Consider the following 16,971-nt stretch of genomic DNA (forward strand, 5'->3'; position numbering starts at 1 on the left):
ATTATTCATCACCCAAGGTGCAGAATAAGTTATTCTTCATATGAGGTAATCTTACGATCATTTCATAATTAAATTACTTTTGGAATTCAAATAGTTACATTTCTATTGATTCACTACGTAAAATTTGATATAAGAAAATAAAAATATAGGTCATAAGACAATTTTTTTTTGCAGATTATGTGTATTTTGGACTATGTTTTTATGTTTGTAATTTTACATAACATAAAATATTTTTACGGCGATTATATATTTTCTTACGGTCCCTTTTTGCGTCGGAAATAAGACAAAACTTACGGAACGTAAAATTACGATGGATTGATGGTAAAATAGAGGGGGGTGAAGAATAATTATTCCTCACCCAGGGTGACGAATAGCGCGACCACAGAATCATATATATATATATATATGCCTTACCAGCTGTCCTCCAAACTTTAATTAAGATATCATGAGGGTTGCACGATCTGTATTGTAGAATATTATCTTCAATTATGATTCTGTGTTTATACATTTTGCCCTCTTCACCAACATTATCTTATTTGTCATTTGTTATTTGTAGTACGCTATTCGCCATGTACAACCATATAGGTTTATTCTTATACTATTTTGGATGAAATTTCAGGTCATATGAACCACTCATCACATTTTGTTTTGCTAGCTATGTATCCAGCAGAATGACATATCTTCGACAAAAAATATTGTTGTGTGGTTGTATTCTTTGTCCTTTATTTCACTTGGACAATCTTAAAGCTGCATCCGAGTGTCATGTTTCCAGATGTTTTCTTCGGAAGGACGCACAATAGCCACCAAAGATGAGGGTGCATTGGATTATGCTCTTTCATGGAATTGTGCACAATGGAGCACTCACTTCTCTAATAGTGCTATTGCAGGAATCTCCTCTAATTAATCAAAGTAAGTTGCACTGTTTCGTATGCAATTATTTCTAAGCTAGGAGTGGCTATGGATGATACTTTCTATTTTTAAACTTTAGTAAGGAGTGGAAATTTTGTAAGCATTGTAAGATGTGTGTGATATGACCATCTGAAGCTCTTTGACTAGCTCATGTGATTTTTTATTTTTCATTAGATTGCTCACCGAATAGCTTTTCATCCTATAGGATTCTCTGATGTAGTTTTTTTAATCAACGCTTCATGTGATAGCGTGAATGTTGTGGTGCGTGAGGTCACATCTATCACATTGTGGACTGAAGATTACATCTACAAGGGTAGAATTCTCTATAGCCAAAGCATAACTCAAATTGGTTATCATATTTTAGTAGTATAATGATCTTTGATAAGTTTTTCCATCTTGGTCTATCTCAGTATATGGAGAAAAATATTCAAACAAAAAGGACAATAGAAAAGCTCCTGAGTAAAGACTAAGATATGAAATGTCAAAATTTTGCATCAAAAAAGTTAAATGTTAAGAAAATACAAAAATCTGCTAATACTAAATAAAATAATATTTATCTTCAACTTTCCCATTGGATGGGCCAAACTCATAGTAAATCAAGCGAACAATAAATGTTTAACTTTCTAGGTCCGCTCTGTCCCTGAAAAACAAAACCTAAGTATTGTGGTAGGAGATATACCATAACCTTATAACCACCTAAGAATCCCAATGAAAGCTCGAGAGAACAGGAGAATTGCATAGATAAATGCATGATAATTCAACCAATTTGAAAAAGAATAATAGCATTAGCTTTTAACATAAGTTTCATTGTTAAATCAACTTAATTTGATATAGTTTTGGAACAAATCACTTCTACATTTTTGCTATTTAATAGAAAATAGTAGAAGGACCTTTTCTAACATGCATATTCATAATTTATCTAAAAGTACATTACATAGTAATTGAAAACCATCTCTAACATGCATATCTAGAATTTATCTAAAAGTACATAATATAGTAATTTAAAACCTTCTCTAACATGCATATTTATGAGTTATATAAAAGTACATTATATAGTATTTTTTAAAAGTAAATCATACACTAGCCCGTGCGAATGCACGGGTTGTCGACTAGTCATCACTAAGGCCTTATATGCTTAGCTGTCTCATCCATTGATGATCTTTTTCAAGGAACAGAAGAAGGATTTCTTTGTTCATTTACAGAGGTAACAATAACATTCAGCACACTTTCCTGACTGGGTGAAACTGTGATATTTAGAAGTAGAATCTACATTTATACTTGGATGGTTGGATGCACAAACCTCTAACCACATTAGTAAACTACAGTGTCATTTTTCTGGCCCTGTAAAATTGTAATTATGCATACTTAATGCGACATGTGCACACGGTAATGTTATATTCAGTTATAATATGCTTGCTACTATGTTTGTCTTCTGAAGCCTTCATCTCTGCAGATCAATCTGTTGATTTTGGCACTTAATAACTACATCTTGAGCGTTGGAGGAGGTAGCCCGTGGACTGGTGAAGAAGTGAAGGGGGTCACGAGGAGGCTTGCGGTGGTTCTAGGCACATCTCTTCGGTGAGTAGCAGTGCGCTATGTTGGACAGTTACCAGCCAAGATGGTCGGTTGCCTCGCAAGGACACTACTTGTGGTCTTAGAGTCCTGGCACTACTAGAAAAACAGCTATAGCCAATATGGACACTAATGACGCACTATACATACGGTGCACCATTACTAAATACTAATGGCGCACCATGTGTAGGTGCGCCATTACTAACCAAAACAGTAATGATGCATCAGGTGAAAAGTGCGCCATTACTAAGTTTGATCAAAATTTGACCCAGTCATACACATAGTAATGGCGCACTTTGTATAGGTGCGTCATTACTAAGTTGACATAATAATGACGCACCTTTACAAAGTGCGTCATAACTATGTGTATGACTGGGTCAAACCTTGGTCAAACTTAGTAATGGCGCACTTTGCATAGGTGTGCCATTACTATGTCAAACTTAGTAATGGCGCACCTATACAAAGTGCGCTATTACTAACTTTGACCAAGTTTTACACATAGTAATGACGCACTTTGTGAAGGTGTGCCATTACTAACTTTCTAGGTGGCCGAAAATTTCATCAAATGCACCCCCCTGGACCGCCTTTTCAGTTTTTAAAAAAATGATGGAAATGTCAAAAAGAAAGTTTCCCATGTGATATGTGGTCTAGTTGTTGAAATTTTTTACAAATATGAATTTCGACTTTATTTGCAAAATCTCTGTGAAATTTAGTAAAATGGACATAACTTTTGTATACGAACTCAGATTAAAAAGTTTTTTATATGAAAAATCATCTACTCGAAAAGTTACATCCGAATTCAACGGGAGGAACCCCGTTGAAGATTTTTAGAATCCCCAAAAACCTAACAGAATAAAAGATACAGGGCTTTTAAGATCTAGAGGGGGGAAATGGAAAAAATTTCAAACTTAGTAATGGCACACCATTTTCTAGGTGCGTCACTAGTAACAGAAAAAAATTGGTTTCAAATTTTTTGTGGAAAAAGTGTTCAAAATATGATACGTAATATGACCAGGAAGTTTGAAATATTTTTTCAAAATTTCATCACACTCCTGAACATGAACAAAGTCCTAGACATCAACAATGTTTAATAGGATTGATATGATAGATATATCAACAAGTGCCTGTTAAGTGAGCTGGTGTTGTGGTTGGATAGAACTGAGAAGTTAAGCGAGCTGGGGCTAGAGTAGTGTGAGGATGGATGACCTTCCGAGAAGTTTGACCACGGAGTGCGATTTAACTTGAGATTAAGCATATTGACCCGAGATTAAGCCATGGTGACCCGAGATTAATAAAAAAACGAAAAAAAATCAAAAAAATAAAAAAAATCCTGAAATTTTTTTGAAAAAAATTGTTATTAATGGCGCACTTCTATGTGGTGCGCCATTACTAAATCAGATAGTAATGACGCAGTTCTAGGCATAATAATGGCACAGTATGGGTGCACCATTACTAAGTCAGATAGTAATGGCGCACCAAATGTGCGTCATTACTAACCGTTACTAATGGCGTGCTAGTAATGACCCACCTATAGTGCACCATTAATAGCCAAAATAAGTGCGCCATCAATAGCCTATTTTCTAGTAGTGTGGAGCGATGAAAGCATCTGGGCTTTTTGTGGCCGATTTGAGTAACGAACGTGTGGTGATCGTTGGCCAGTAGCAATGGCAGTACTCGCTTTAAGTTTCTGCTCCTGCAATCAGTATACTTACAATTGTGTGTCGCACTCTATTTTTTGACAAAGTTCAGGATAGACACCTTACATTTCAGGCGGTTTTGTGTGGGATAACTGTTTTGATAAGATGGTAGTATTGTCCAAGTGATCTTCCATTTTATACTTGGTTACTAGGCTAAGGGGTTTAAAGACATGAATCAATTATATGGTGGAACATGTCTTGCGTTTTAATACCGGAATTATATTTCAGATTGATATTTTGGTAAAATGTTTGGGGAACCTAGGTGGCTGGGCACCTAGATCACCAACTGTTGGATTGCTTTAGAAATAGCACCATAGAACATGGGTAATTTCCGCCCAGAATCAGGTTTAATCTGTTAGTGCATTTGATTAAAAGTTGATACAGATTTTTGTGGCATGTAGCCTACTATTGATGTCCGTGCTGCTGTGGTGTAGTGAGATGGAGACACTGGGACAGACAGATATGAGATGGTAATTTTTTTTATACTATGTTGTCGTTCGATGATATGAGATGGAGCAGGTTGTTCGATGCTGCTGATAAGATGGATCAAGGGGTGAGAGATCAGAGTGAGAAGAGAGAGTTGCGATGATTTATTTTATTTTATGATGATCTTCGGTATTTGTGCTGCTATTCGCTACTACTTTGCAGATAAAAAAGAGAGAGAGAGAGAGATCGTGTTGCGTAGTGCTTGCTTATGATATATTTATCTGAGGGCAAATTTGTTGGTTTGTTTGTTACAACACACACAAATAAACAAATTTGATGAGTGACTGCAACACAGTTCCGATGTAATTTAATAAAACTATTAATATATTATGGTCACCACAAAAGTGAAGTGATGATGTACTGTGGATGTAGTTTAATCACATTGATGTACTCAAGCTGAGCTATGCACCAAATTTAACATTAACTCAGATTAGCCTTTTGATTCCAATGTTCATATAAAGTGTTGTTAAGTATTGACTTGAATCCTTCCTTTTGATGAAGACCCTCAATTCAAGTAATTCAAACCTTCTTAGTTCGTAACATTTGATACATGAATTCTAGTTCATACTTTAATTTTGTTTTACTAATTTTTTAGGGTAAGGGCTGCTTTATTTATTGCTTAGTTCACGACCATCTCGTCCAAAATAACGACACGGAAAGAAAACGGGGAAACATTGAACCAAGTTTCACACAACTTATTAACACAATCTTCCCTCACAAGAATATCAGTCGCTTTGTTCGCCGATCGCGTCAACCAGATCACCCGATACTCATCCTCACCAGTAAGCAACTCCTTGATCTCTTCTATAATAGGGCTATACCTCGAACGTTCTTGATCTCTTGATTGGAAAGCATGTGCCACAACTTGATTGTCCTTCTTGAGACAAAGTTCCTCAACACCCAATTCCACCACCAACTGAACACATGTTGCAACATTTGAGTGGTAAATTATTTTTTTGATTTCTGAACATTATGTTGCACCCGTTGCAACGCACGAACATATGTACTAGTATGTCTTATATGAATAAGCAGGCGTCGTTGCTGGTCGCGATCTCACACACTGCTGAAGTCTCTGGACTGAAGCAGAGACTGGAGCAGACCGAGGAGGAGCTCGGCCAAGTGAGGAAGCAGCTAGAAGACAAGCAAGGTATGTACTGCCTGGCTGTATATTCAGATAGAATAAATAATGTGTATTGACCGTAGTGCCATGATATGTGTAGGAGCGGCGACCGAGGTCGAGGTCCTTAGACAGGTCTTGGCCCAGGCCGAGGAGAAAGCTGCCAAGGAAAAAGCCGCTCGAGAGAAGCACGAGGCCAGGCTTGATGAGGTCTAACAAAAGCTCCAGGATACAGTGAAGAAATGCGAATCCTTGGAGCGTGACGTTTCGGCTCGAGAGACCGAACTCGCTAAGGCCCGCCAAAGCGCGGAAGAGGCCCGAGTTGAGGCCCAGGGCGCCCTCCAGGAGATCCAGGAGGCTAAGAAAACCGCGACGGGTAAGGCGTTTAGTATGCAAAGCAAGTATGTGAAGAAGAAGTATTTCTTACTAACCCGGATTCGGAGCTTTCCATGGGCGTTTGCAGATCTGCCGCACAGTGTGTCTGACGCTGCGGAGTTCTTCCGAGCCGAAGAAGGTAGCTCAATGGAGAAGCTGTTCTGGTCGCAATATCTTGCGCCAGAACATCCAGTGCCCTTTAGCGATCAGCTAAAACAGCTGGTCGAGCTGCATAGTGTGGCCGAACTGGCCATGAAGGATTTAATAATCCAGCTGTGGCCTGCCGAAGATATGCCCGGCAACTACTTCGGGCTCGTAAAGCGGCTGGTGAACGCTTGTCCTCGACTGGACGTCGTCAAGCGATCGGCCTGCATTGAGGGTGCGCGCATGGCCTTCGCCCGCGTCAAGGTGTGATGATACGGATATATAGATCTCCTACCATTGTAACCGACTTTGTGTAACCCTAACCCTCTCCGGTGTCTATATAAACCGGAGGGTTTTAGTCCGTAGGACAACATACAGAACAACAATCATACCATAGGCTAGCTTCTAGGGTTTAGCCTCTCCGATTTCGTGGTAGATCTACTCTTGTACTACCCATATCATCAATATTAATCAAGCAGGACGTAGGGTTTTACCTCCATCAAGAGGGCCCGAACCTGGGTAAAACTTCGTGTCCCTTGCCTCCTGTTACCATCCGGCCTAGACGCATAGTTCGGGACCCCCTACCCGAGATCTGCCGGTTTTGACACCGACATTGGTGCTTTCATTGAGAGTTCCTCTGTGTCGTCGCCGTTAGGCTTGATGGCTCCTACGATCATCAATAGCGATTCAGTCCAGGGAGAGACCTTCCTTCCCAGACAGATCTTCGTCTTCGGCAGCTTCACACTGCGGGCCAATTCACTTGGCCATCTGGAGCAGATCGAAAGCTATGCCCCTGGCCGCCAGGTCAGATTTGAAAGTTTAAACTACACGGCTGACATCCGCAGGGACTTGATCTTCGACGGATTCGAGCCACTGCCGAGCGCGCCACACTGTCACGACGAGCATGATCTAGCTCTGCCGCTGAACAGTGCCCTGGAGGCCGCACCCGCATCGGCTTCGACCCTTAATTCGGAGCCAACTGCGCCGATCGAGGATGGGTGGTTGGACGCCGCCTCGGGGGCTGCGATCCCAACGGCGATCGAGCCGAACACCGGCCCCGCACTCCGCGAGACTCGTGACTCCAAGGAGCCGGACTCCTCTCCGGACTCCGAACCCTCCGCGCCCCTGCCGATCAAATCCGATTGGGCGCCGATCATGGAGTTTACTACCGCGGTCATCTTTCAGCACTCGCCTTTTGGCGATATTCTGAAGACACTAAAGTCTCTTTCTTTATCAGGAGAGCCCTGGCCGGACTACGGTCAGCAAGGTTGGGATACGGACGATGAAGAAATTCAAATCCCACCCACCACCCACTTTGTAGCCACTGTCGACGATTTAACGGACATGCTCGACTTCGACTCCGAAGACATCGACGGTATGGACGCCGATGAAGGAGACGATGAAGAACCAACGCCTATTGGGCCCTGGAAAGCCACCTCGTCATATGACGTATACATGGTGGACGCACCAAAAGATGACGACGAGGAGCGGAAGGACGCACCGAAGGCTTGTTCCCTTGAAAAGCAGTCAAAGCGGCGACGCAAGCGCCGCCCCAAATCCCGCCTTAACAGAAATAACGATCACACAGACCCAGCGCTGGAGCAGGGCGAACCGCTGCCGGACAACGGCAATCCGGATAATCAAACCGAACAAACAAATTCTATCAAGGATAATGGTCCAGACGACATAACGCCGGACAGGCACCCGGAGCAGCAGAATGCCCGTAAAAGGCTTGTTGCCACCGCGAGGAGTCTTAAAAAGCAGAAGCAAAGGCTCAAAGCTGCGCAAGACACACTCCAAATCAGATGGAGTAAAATACTCAACACAGCAGCGAGGTACGGCGACAATCACCCCTCCAAGAGCTACCCAAAGCGGAAGCTGCTACCTGAATTCGATGAGGAGGCCTCAAACCCCCCACAACCAAATATCAAAGCAGCCACCTGGCCGGATAGACGACCCCTCTGCCAACACAGAGCGGCATACAACGCCACTCACAATACAACATGCGACCCATGCGAGGGCTCGCACCCAAAGGACGACGCAACAAGATCCATCTATGGACCACGCAAGCGCGCCCCAGCATACAATGCAACACAACAAACATCCGAACAATGCGGTACACCCAGCTACAGGGGTGCCGCACACCCCCTATGTTTCACCAATGAGGTGCTGGACCATGAATTTCCACAGGGATTCAAACCCGTAAACATAGAGGCATACGACGGAACAACAGACCCTGGGGTCTGGATTGAGGACTACATCCTTCATATCCATATGGCTCGAGGAGATGATCTCCACGCCATCAAGTACTTACCCCTCAAGCTCAAAGGGCTAGCTCGTCACTGGCTTAAAGGCCTCCCCGAAAGCTCCATTGGAAGTTGGGAAGAGCTCGAAGACGCCTTTCGGGCAAATTTTCAAGGGACTTATGTCCGACCTCCGGATGCGGATGATTTGAGTCATATAACTCAACAGCTCGGAGAGTCAGCCCGAAAGCTTTGGAACATGTTTCTTACTAAAAAGAACCAGATTGTCGACTGTCCGGACGCCGAAACCTTGGCAGCTTTTAAGCATAGCGTCCATGACGAATGGCTTGCCAGATGATGAAGCTATGGACCTAGGGTAAGTTCATGGACCTGTCCTAGCTGCCCTACCCAAGGACATCTCTAGAAGAAATCGCCTTTCAATCGACTTGAAGGTGCCCCACTCGACAGACTCGAAGACACTTGACCCAGAAGCAATCACTCGACCAAGACCCAACCACTCGATGGTCAGGAGACCTAAAGGCGCCCCACACGCTAACGGTCGGTCATTAAGTAGCTTTTATGGTCATCATAGCACTTTATTACTAGCGTTACCAGTAACGCCCTGCCTTAATGTACATTGAACCCTTCGTAACGTGGGCTGGCCGGGGTCCTGGCGCACTCTATATAAGCCACCCCCTCCTCCGAGACAAGGGTTCGCACCTCTGTAACTCATACACACATAATCCAGTCGACCGCCTCCGGGCTCCGAGACATAGGGCTTTTACTTCCTCCGAGAAGGGCCTGAACTCGTAAACCTTGCATCCTTACAACCTCTCCATAGCTAAGACCTCACCTCTCCATACTTACCCCCCCTACATTACTGTCAGAGTTAGAACCACGACAGTTGGCGCCCACCATGGGGCAGGTGTTTTAGCATTTTGTTAGAGGAGTTGCGATCTTTTCCGACCCAAATCATCATGGTTTTCGACGGAGTTTTGGTGGAGGGCCACGAGATCCGTCTCGGCGCGCTCACGTTCATCGCCGACGACTCCGCCTGGCTTCAGGAGGCTCCGCTCGACGTAGACGCACTCCCTGTCCGCGGGGCAACGCACTTTCGCACGTGCGTCCGCGGCGTTCTCCTGCGGCAACTGTCGACCCCTTACCGGTCAACTCTTGTGCTGTCCTCCCTCCCCATTTCCCGCTGGCGCAAGCGCTCTGGTCGGTCGAGACTTCAGCGGTGGGTGAGACACGCGGTGGCCCGTCAGTTGGCCATCCCTCAAGTCGTGGCGACTGAGCCCGACGGATCCCTCTACGGCCTTTTCGACCTGTCGACTGGCTCCGAAGAGACCGCATCCGAGTGCAACAGCAGCGATCCGGCGGCGGAGGTTCTGATGGTCGATGGACCGCCCAGTCCCCCCGGTTTTACCCGCACCGACGAAGGCGCAGGAGGAGGCGACCCGCCGCGTCCCCATGAGGAGTATCTTCCCGAGCCTCTCACGTCGCTGTAGAGAGAAGAACTTCGCCGCCGGAACATGGATGCACTGAACACTCCTATCGTTGGAGAAACCCCCGAAGCTCGCGCCTTGGAGGATGCGCGCTTGGCAAACTTGGTTGAGCGCACTCGACTGGAGAACCTCCAGCGAGCACTCGACGAGCAGGCGCGACAACGGGTTCCCGAATCCAGTCGACGTTAGCTCTTCCCGCCCCCGCAGGTATATCGGACTCCGATTCAGAATTTAGCAGATGCGGCCCGTATAGCGGAGTCGATTCAGCCTTCCCAGTCAGAGGCTGGCAGAGGCTTGCTGCAGATCAGAGCGTTACTCCGGGCAGCAGGAGATCAGAATTCCGCTGTTTCTCAGTCGCGGAACAGAATTCACAGCAGATCTGTTGCTGCGGACACGGTCCAGTCGGTTCACAGCCCGAGATCGCCCCCGAGGCGTGAGGGACGTGGAGACTGGCGTGACCAGTATGGGAACCATGAGTAGTATGATCACCGAGTCGATCATGACGGTCGACGTCGAGTGCCCACGCCTCCCCCGAGGAGCGGGTCGTATGTGCCTCGCCAGCAGGATGATAGGCGCCCTCATAGTGGTGGGCGAAGGATTCCAGTCGACCCCAGAGGGCCAGGCTTTGACGTGAGATCCATCCTCGTCCAAGGTCTGGTCGACAGGAACAGGGCTCACCGAGAAGGCCATGACAGAGATGCGCCTGCCAGCAGCAGAGTACATTTTTCGGGGCCAGAGTGCTTTAGTAGAGCCATCAGGGCTGCTATGATTCCTCCCAATTTCAGGTTGGGGACTGGAGTCAGTAAGTTCACTGGCGAGTCCAAGCTTGATACTTGGCTTGAGGACTACCAAGTGGCCGTCCAGATTGGCGGCGGCAATGATGAAGTGGCCATGAAGCACCTGCCTCTCATGTTGGAGGGCTCGGCTAGAGCGTGGCTAAACCAGTTAGCTCCTAGCAGCATTTACACTTGGGAAGATCTCTCCCGAGTGTTCGTCACCACATTTGAAGGCACACACAAGCGACCAGCGGGACTGACGGAACTGCGGTCCTGTGTGCAAAAGCCGAATGAAACTTTGAGGGATTACATCCAGAGATGGATCACGTTACATCACTCGGTGGAGAATGTGCCTGACCACCAAGCAGTTTGTGCCTTCAAGGAAGGCGTCAAGTATAGAGAACTGAATTTGAAATTCGGTCGAACCGGAGATATGTCCCTGAATCGGATGATGGATATTGCCACCAAGTATGCTAATGGTGAAGATGAGGATCGACTCAGAAGTGGCAAGTTCAAGTCATTCGCCCAAGAAACCGGAGGCAATTCCAATCGGAAGCAGAAGCGGAAGGCCGAGCCAGCGGCTCCCGGGGAAGCTTTAGCTTTGGCCCAAGGAAAGTCTAAAGGGAAACCTAAAGGAAAGTCATTGCCTTAGATCCAGATTAGTAGTACGAAGTTGTTTTCTTTCGCTGTTTGACTTTCGTTGCTTCGTTCGATTTGATTCTTTTTGCAAACCGGAGTTCTTAAGTTGAACCTTCTGGTTAGATCTCTTATTTGACTTTTACCTGTGCATTAGATGAGTACTTATTGTATGCTTGTTTGTTTGTCTGCGATAGAATACCTGGAGTGCGCCGCTTGTTACTTCGAATCTCTAGGTTTCGCGGATCATCAGCAAGGCAAGTAACACTTTGATCATACCTTTCCTACTACCCAGTTTTATTGCATTAGATCAATCCTCACACATTGCATGATTAGGATCTAACTAAATTGTGGGATGGGAAGTTGTCGAGGTAGTACCTATTACCTGTTTTATTATCAAACCTTTGGGAGTTACTTCTACGTTTGCCATTATGCCATGCTATGCTAGTAGACGTGGATTGGGTGAGTGATATCCATGATAGATATGAGATTTTTAATTAATGGTTTATCTAAGGTGGCAACTTAAACACACATCTGGGTGGATTGAGGCACCTGGGTAACCCAGGATTTGCCTGTTTTCTTTTGGACCACCACCCAGGCTCAAAGGGATCATGAGACTATTCATACTAGAAACTTCCGTGTGCAGCCACAAGCTATTATGGGCTCTAGCATAGTTGACTAAGTCGTGCGAACTATTACAGTGGTAGACTAGCAGATGTAGGGGAAGTAGGTGGTACGGTCTACCCGATCGTAAGGTGCGAGCGCTTCTGAAAGACTATGTCTCGGTCATCCGTCTTCTCAAACACCATGTAGTGCGAGAAACCAAACGGAGGCGATCGAGTCTTGTGGGGAAAAGTGCGCAAACCTCTTCAGAGTGTATTAAACTAATCATGGTTAGCCGTGTCCCCGGTTAGGGACGTTTTGAGTATCTAGTACTTGGATTATCATGTGAATCTCAACATGTTACTCTAAATTAATTTTGTTGGGTTTTGTTTAATGATGATGCTTAATTAGGATTGAGAATGCTGTCAACCATTCTCATTGTTTAACAACTACCATGATAGTTAAATAAATTTATTCCTTTGCAGTAGGGAAAAACTGGCTTTATGCAAAACTGTAACCATAGAGCTTTCCACCAGCCAAATATGCATATAGTATAGCTGTTCCATTACATTGCTCTCTATGTGTTACTTTGCCAGCATATTCCATGTGCTAACCCGTTTCGGGCTGCAACGTTAATGTTGCAGACTTTTCAGACGACAATTAAGGAGTTTTAGGTCGTGGTCCTATACTCAGTGATGCCGTTGGAGTTGATGGACTCACTTATCTTCCAAGCCTTCCGCTGTTATCATTATTAGATGGCCTTAAGCCATATTTATTGTAATAAGTTCTCTATGGAGACACTCGATGTAATAAGTCTGTGATTGCTACTCTGTTATAAATCCTCTGAGTACTGTGTGGTGTCAGCATTACTGATCTAGGGATGACACCGGAGCACGGAGATCAGACTATTTGAGGTCTGGTCGCTACAGAGATGGTATCAGAGCACACGCTGACTGTAGGACACGACCACTATGCTAAAGACCTAGATCACTATTCACTCTCTTCTCTTCTGACTCCTCATCTTTTCTACTCTTTTAGGATGGCGGATGCAAGGAACAAGTTCACACAACCGGATGAAGATACACCCTTTGGACGTCACTTGAAGGAAGTCACTAGATACCTGAACATAGGAGTACCAAGCTTCACCATAACCTACAACACCATGTTACCTGAAGAAGAGCGCTGGATGATTCAAGTTCAAGTTCCAGGAAGGACATTCATGCCAGTCACTGAGTCCATAGAGTTTTCTTTTGATGCACCAACTTGGAATGTAGGGAAGAGCATGGCAGCTCACATCGCCATGGGACGCATTGGAGAAGTCTACCGCGATGATCTCAAGGATACTATCTACCAGATTTGTGGACGCTGAGATGAACACTGGGAGATGATCAGCACCAGGAAGGATAGATCAATTGCAGCTTTTATCCAGGAGTTAAACCATCACATTTGACGACAGGAGAACCAGATGTGCGCCGACATGATAGACCTGAAGAAGGCAAGGACAAGGATCAAGGAAATAGAGGAAGAACTCAAGGCTACACGTGAAGATTATGAAGAAGAAATTGAAGTATTGGTGGACAAGAATGCCGACCTAACAATGAAGATCAGGATATTTATGGGAGGCCCTACACTAGTAGATGAAGACGAAGAACCCAAGGAGATTAGCCCGAAAGACTACATCATCATCGAAGACATAGACTCGGACCCAGATGATAGCGATGATGACTATGTTGATGAAGCTGGAGCAGATATCATGAAGTCTGCAACCGAAGAATATTTTTAGTAGACCACCTCATCAGTAGTAGTAGTCCACCATGTAAATATTATAGTCCGAGCACTTTTGCGATAGTTAGATCGATTGTATGCCCTTGTTTGTTTGATTGAATGAAGTGAATTGTTTGCTTTTGCCTCATGTGCATATGGGTAGTGTTTTCTCTTTAGACCCCCTCTATTCTTACATCTCATCTTTTCTAAACCCTCAGATGCCTCCGAGACGTGACCCTAGATTTACCTTCCCACCGGAGCTCACCCAGTTGATCCAGCAGCAGAACACTTTGATGCAGTTGCTAGTTCAGAATCTGAATCAGGGGAACAACAACAACAACCCACCACCACCACCTGTTGATCATTTAGCCCGTTTTCTTAGGCTGAAACCGCCGGTGTTTTCCAGTAGCACCGAGCCAATAGTAGCAGATGATTGGCTCCGCAAGACAGCTAGAGAGTTGACCACAGCAGGATGCACGGATGCGGAGAATGTGAAGTTTGCCGCACATCAGCTTGAAGGACCCGCGGCATCATGGTGGGAGAATTTCACAGCCACTTTCCCTGTCGACACTGTCACATGGGACCAGTTTCAGTAGGCTTTTCATACTGCCCATGTTTCAGCAGGAGCTATGGACATGAAGAAGCGTGAGTTTCGCAACTTGCGCCAAGGAGGAAGGACAGTTGGCCAGTATGTGGAGGACTTTAGTAAGTTAGCACGTTATGCCCCAGATGACGTTGCTACGGATGCAACTAAGCAGGAGAAGTTTTTGGAAGGACTGAATGGTGAGTTGAGCATGCAGTTGATGGTAGCAACCTTCAACAACTACCAGGAGTTGGTAGATCATGCTCTTATGATTGAAGGGAAGCATCAGCAAATTGAAAGTCGCAAGAGGAAGTATGCACAAGGAAAGTACAATACAGGAGCTCAGCAGAAGCCATGTTTTACCCCTAGACCGAGAGGACATTTTCAGCATACCCATGGGGGAGGTAGCTCACACAATCACAATGGAACCAAGAATGGTAATGGCAATGGAGGAAGCAACGGCCAGAACCGCACCAACCCATCAACCCCAGCCAAGAAAGACCTGAGCCAAGTCACTTGCTTTAAGTGTTCGAAGACCGGACATTATGCCAATGAATGTCCTGAATTACAAAATAGAAATAGCAATGGAAGCTCTGGGAAGAAGCCGAACCTTTTCAATAGGGGACAGGTGAACCACGTTAGCGTGGAGGAGGTTGAAGCTCAGCCTGATGCAGTAATAGGTAAGTTTTTGGTTAAGTCATTTACTGCACTCGTTCTTTTCGATACCGGTGCATCGCATTCATACATCTCAAGGGGATTTGTGGATAAGTATAACCTGTCAACCCAAGCCCTTAGGTCACCCATGTTAGTAACCTCGCCTGGTGCAGAGTATATGGCCAGTCGATGGTGTGACCGGTTACCATTAAGGATTGGTAACTATGTTTTTCCCTCAGACCTAATAGTATTGGAATCCCAAGGATTGGATGTGATATTAGGCATAGATTGGTTATCAAAGTATGAAGGGAATATTTAATGTGCTAGTAAGTCAATTTTGCTTACCACACCAGAAGGGAGAAGGATCAAGTATGTATCCCGACATGTGCCCAAGAGGACCCAAGTAAATTGCTTAACAGGAGTTGTGGAGGAGGAAGTACCAGTGGTAAGGGATTTCCCTGATGTATTTCCAGAAGAGTTGCCAGGCATGCCACCGAATAGAGATATTGAGTTTTTGATTGAGCTATTGCCAGGCACAGGGCCAATATCGAAGAGACCATACAGGATGCCTGCAAAGGATTTGGTGGAAATTAAGAAGCAGATTAAGGAGTTACTGGATAAAGGATATATTCGCCCAAGTTCTTGGCCTTGGGGATCGCCAGTACTTCTAGTGGAGAAGAAGGATGGATCGTTAAGGATGGTTGTTGATTATTGAGGATTAAATGAAGTAACAATCAAGAACAAGTACCCACTACCGATGATCAACGATCTGTTTGATCGATTGCAAGGAGCTAAGGTATTTTCCAAGATCGATCTGTGATCAGGATACCACCAGTTGAAGATTCGAGAACAGGATATTCCTAAGACAGCTTTTACCACCAGGTATGGGCTGTACGAGTATACCGTTATGTCATTTGGTCTGACTAACGCACCTGCATATTTTATGAACATGATGAACAAAGTGTTTATGGAGTTCTTGGATAAGTTCGTCGTAGTGTTCATTGATGATATCCTGGTTTACTCAAAGAATGAAGAGGAACATAAGGAACATTTGCGTTTGGTTCTTGGAAAGCTCAGAGAACATCAATTATATGCCAAGTTTAGCAAATGTGAGTTTTGGTTGAAGGAAGTAGGATTCCTCGGACACGTTATATCTGGAGAAGGTATAGCAGTTGATCCCACTAAAGTTGATACCGTGACCAAATGGGAAGCACCAACCACCGTGGGAGAGATCCGGAGTTTTCTTGGACTCGCAGGATACTACCGGAGATTTATTGAGAATTTCTCAAAGATTGCGAAGCCTATGACTGAGTTGTTGAAGAAAGATACCAAGTTCATATGGACGGAGGAATGTGAGGCTAGTTTCCAGGAGTTGAAGAAACGTTTGGTTACTTCACCAGTGTTGATTTTGCCAGACCAGACCAAGGATTATGAGGTGTATTGCGACGCCTCACGTCGAGGACTTGGAGCAGTGCTTATGCAGGAAGGGAGAGTTGTTTCATATGCCTCGCGACAGCTTAAGCCTCATGAGTTGAATTATGCTATGCATGATTTGGAATTAGCAACCGTGGTGCATGCATTGAAAACTTGGAGACATTTTCTGATTGGAAACCATTGCGAGGTGTATACGGATCATAAGAGCATGAAGTATATTTTCACACAGAAGGAGTTAAACCTCAGACAAAGGAGATGGTTGGATCTCATCAAGGATTATGATATGAAATTGCATTATCATCCCGGAAAGGCTAATGTAGTAGCTGACGCATTAAGCCGTAAGAGCCATGTCAATACATTAATGACGGGAGAAATACCAAGGGAGTTAGTAGAAAATCTTCGTGAACTATGTTTGGAAATAGTTCCGAGAGGCTATGTACCAGCATTGGAAATTCAGTCAACTTTGATGGATA

Source organism: Triticum dicoccoides, chromosome 1A (genome assembly GCF_002162155.2).
Source record: "Triticum dicoccoides isolate Atlit2015 ecotype Zavitan chromosome 1A, WEW_v2.0, whole genome shotgun sequence".
In the NCBI taxonomy this organism is placed as follows: domain Eukaryota; kingdom Viridiplantae; phylum Streptophyta; class Magnoliopsida; order Poales; family Poaceae; genus Triticum; species Triticum dicoccoides.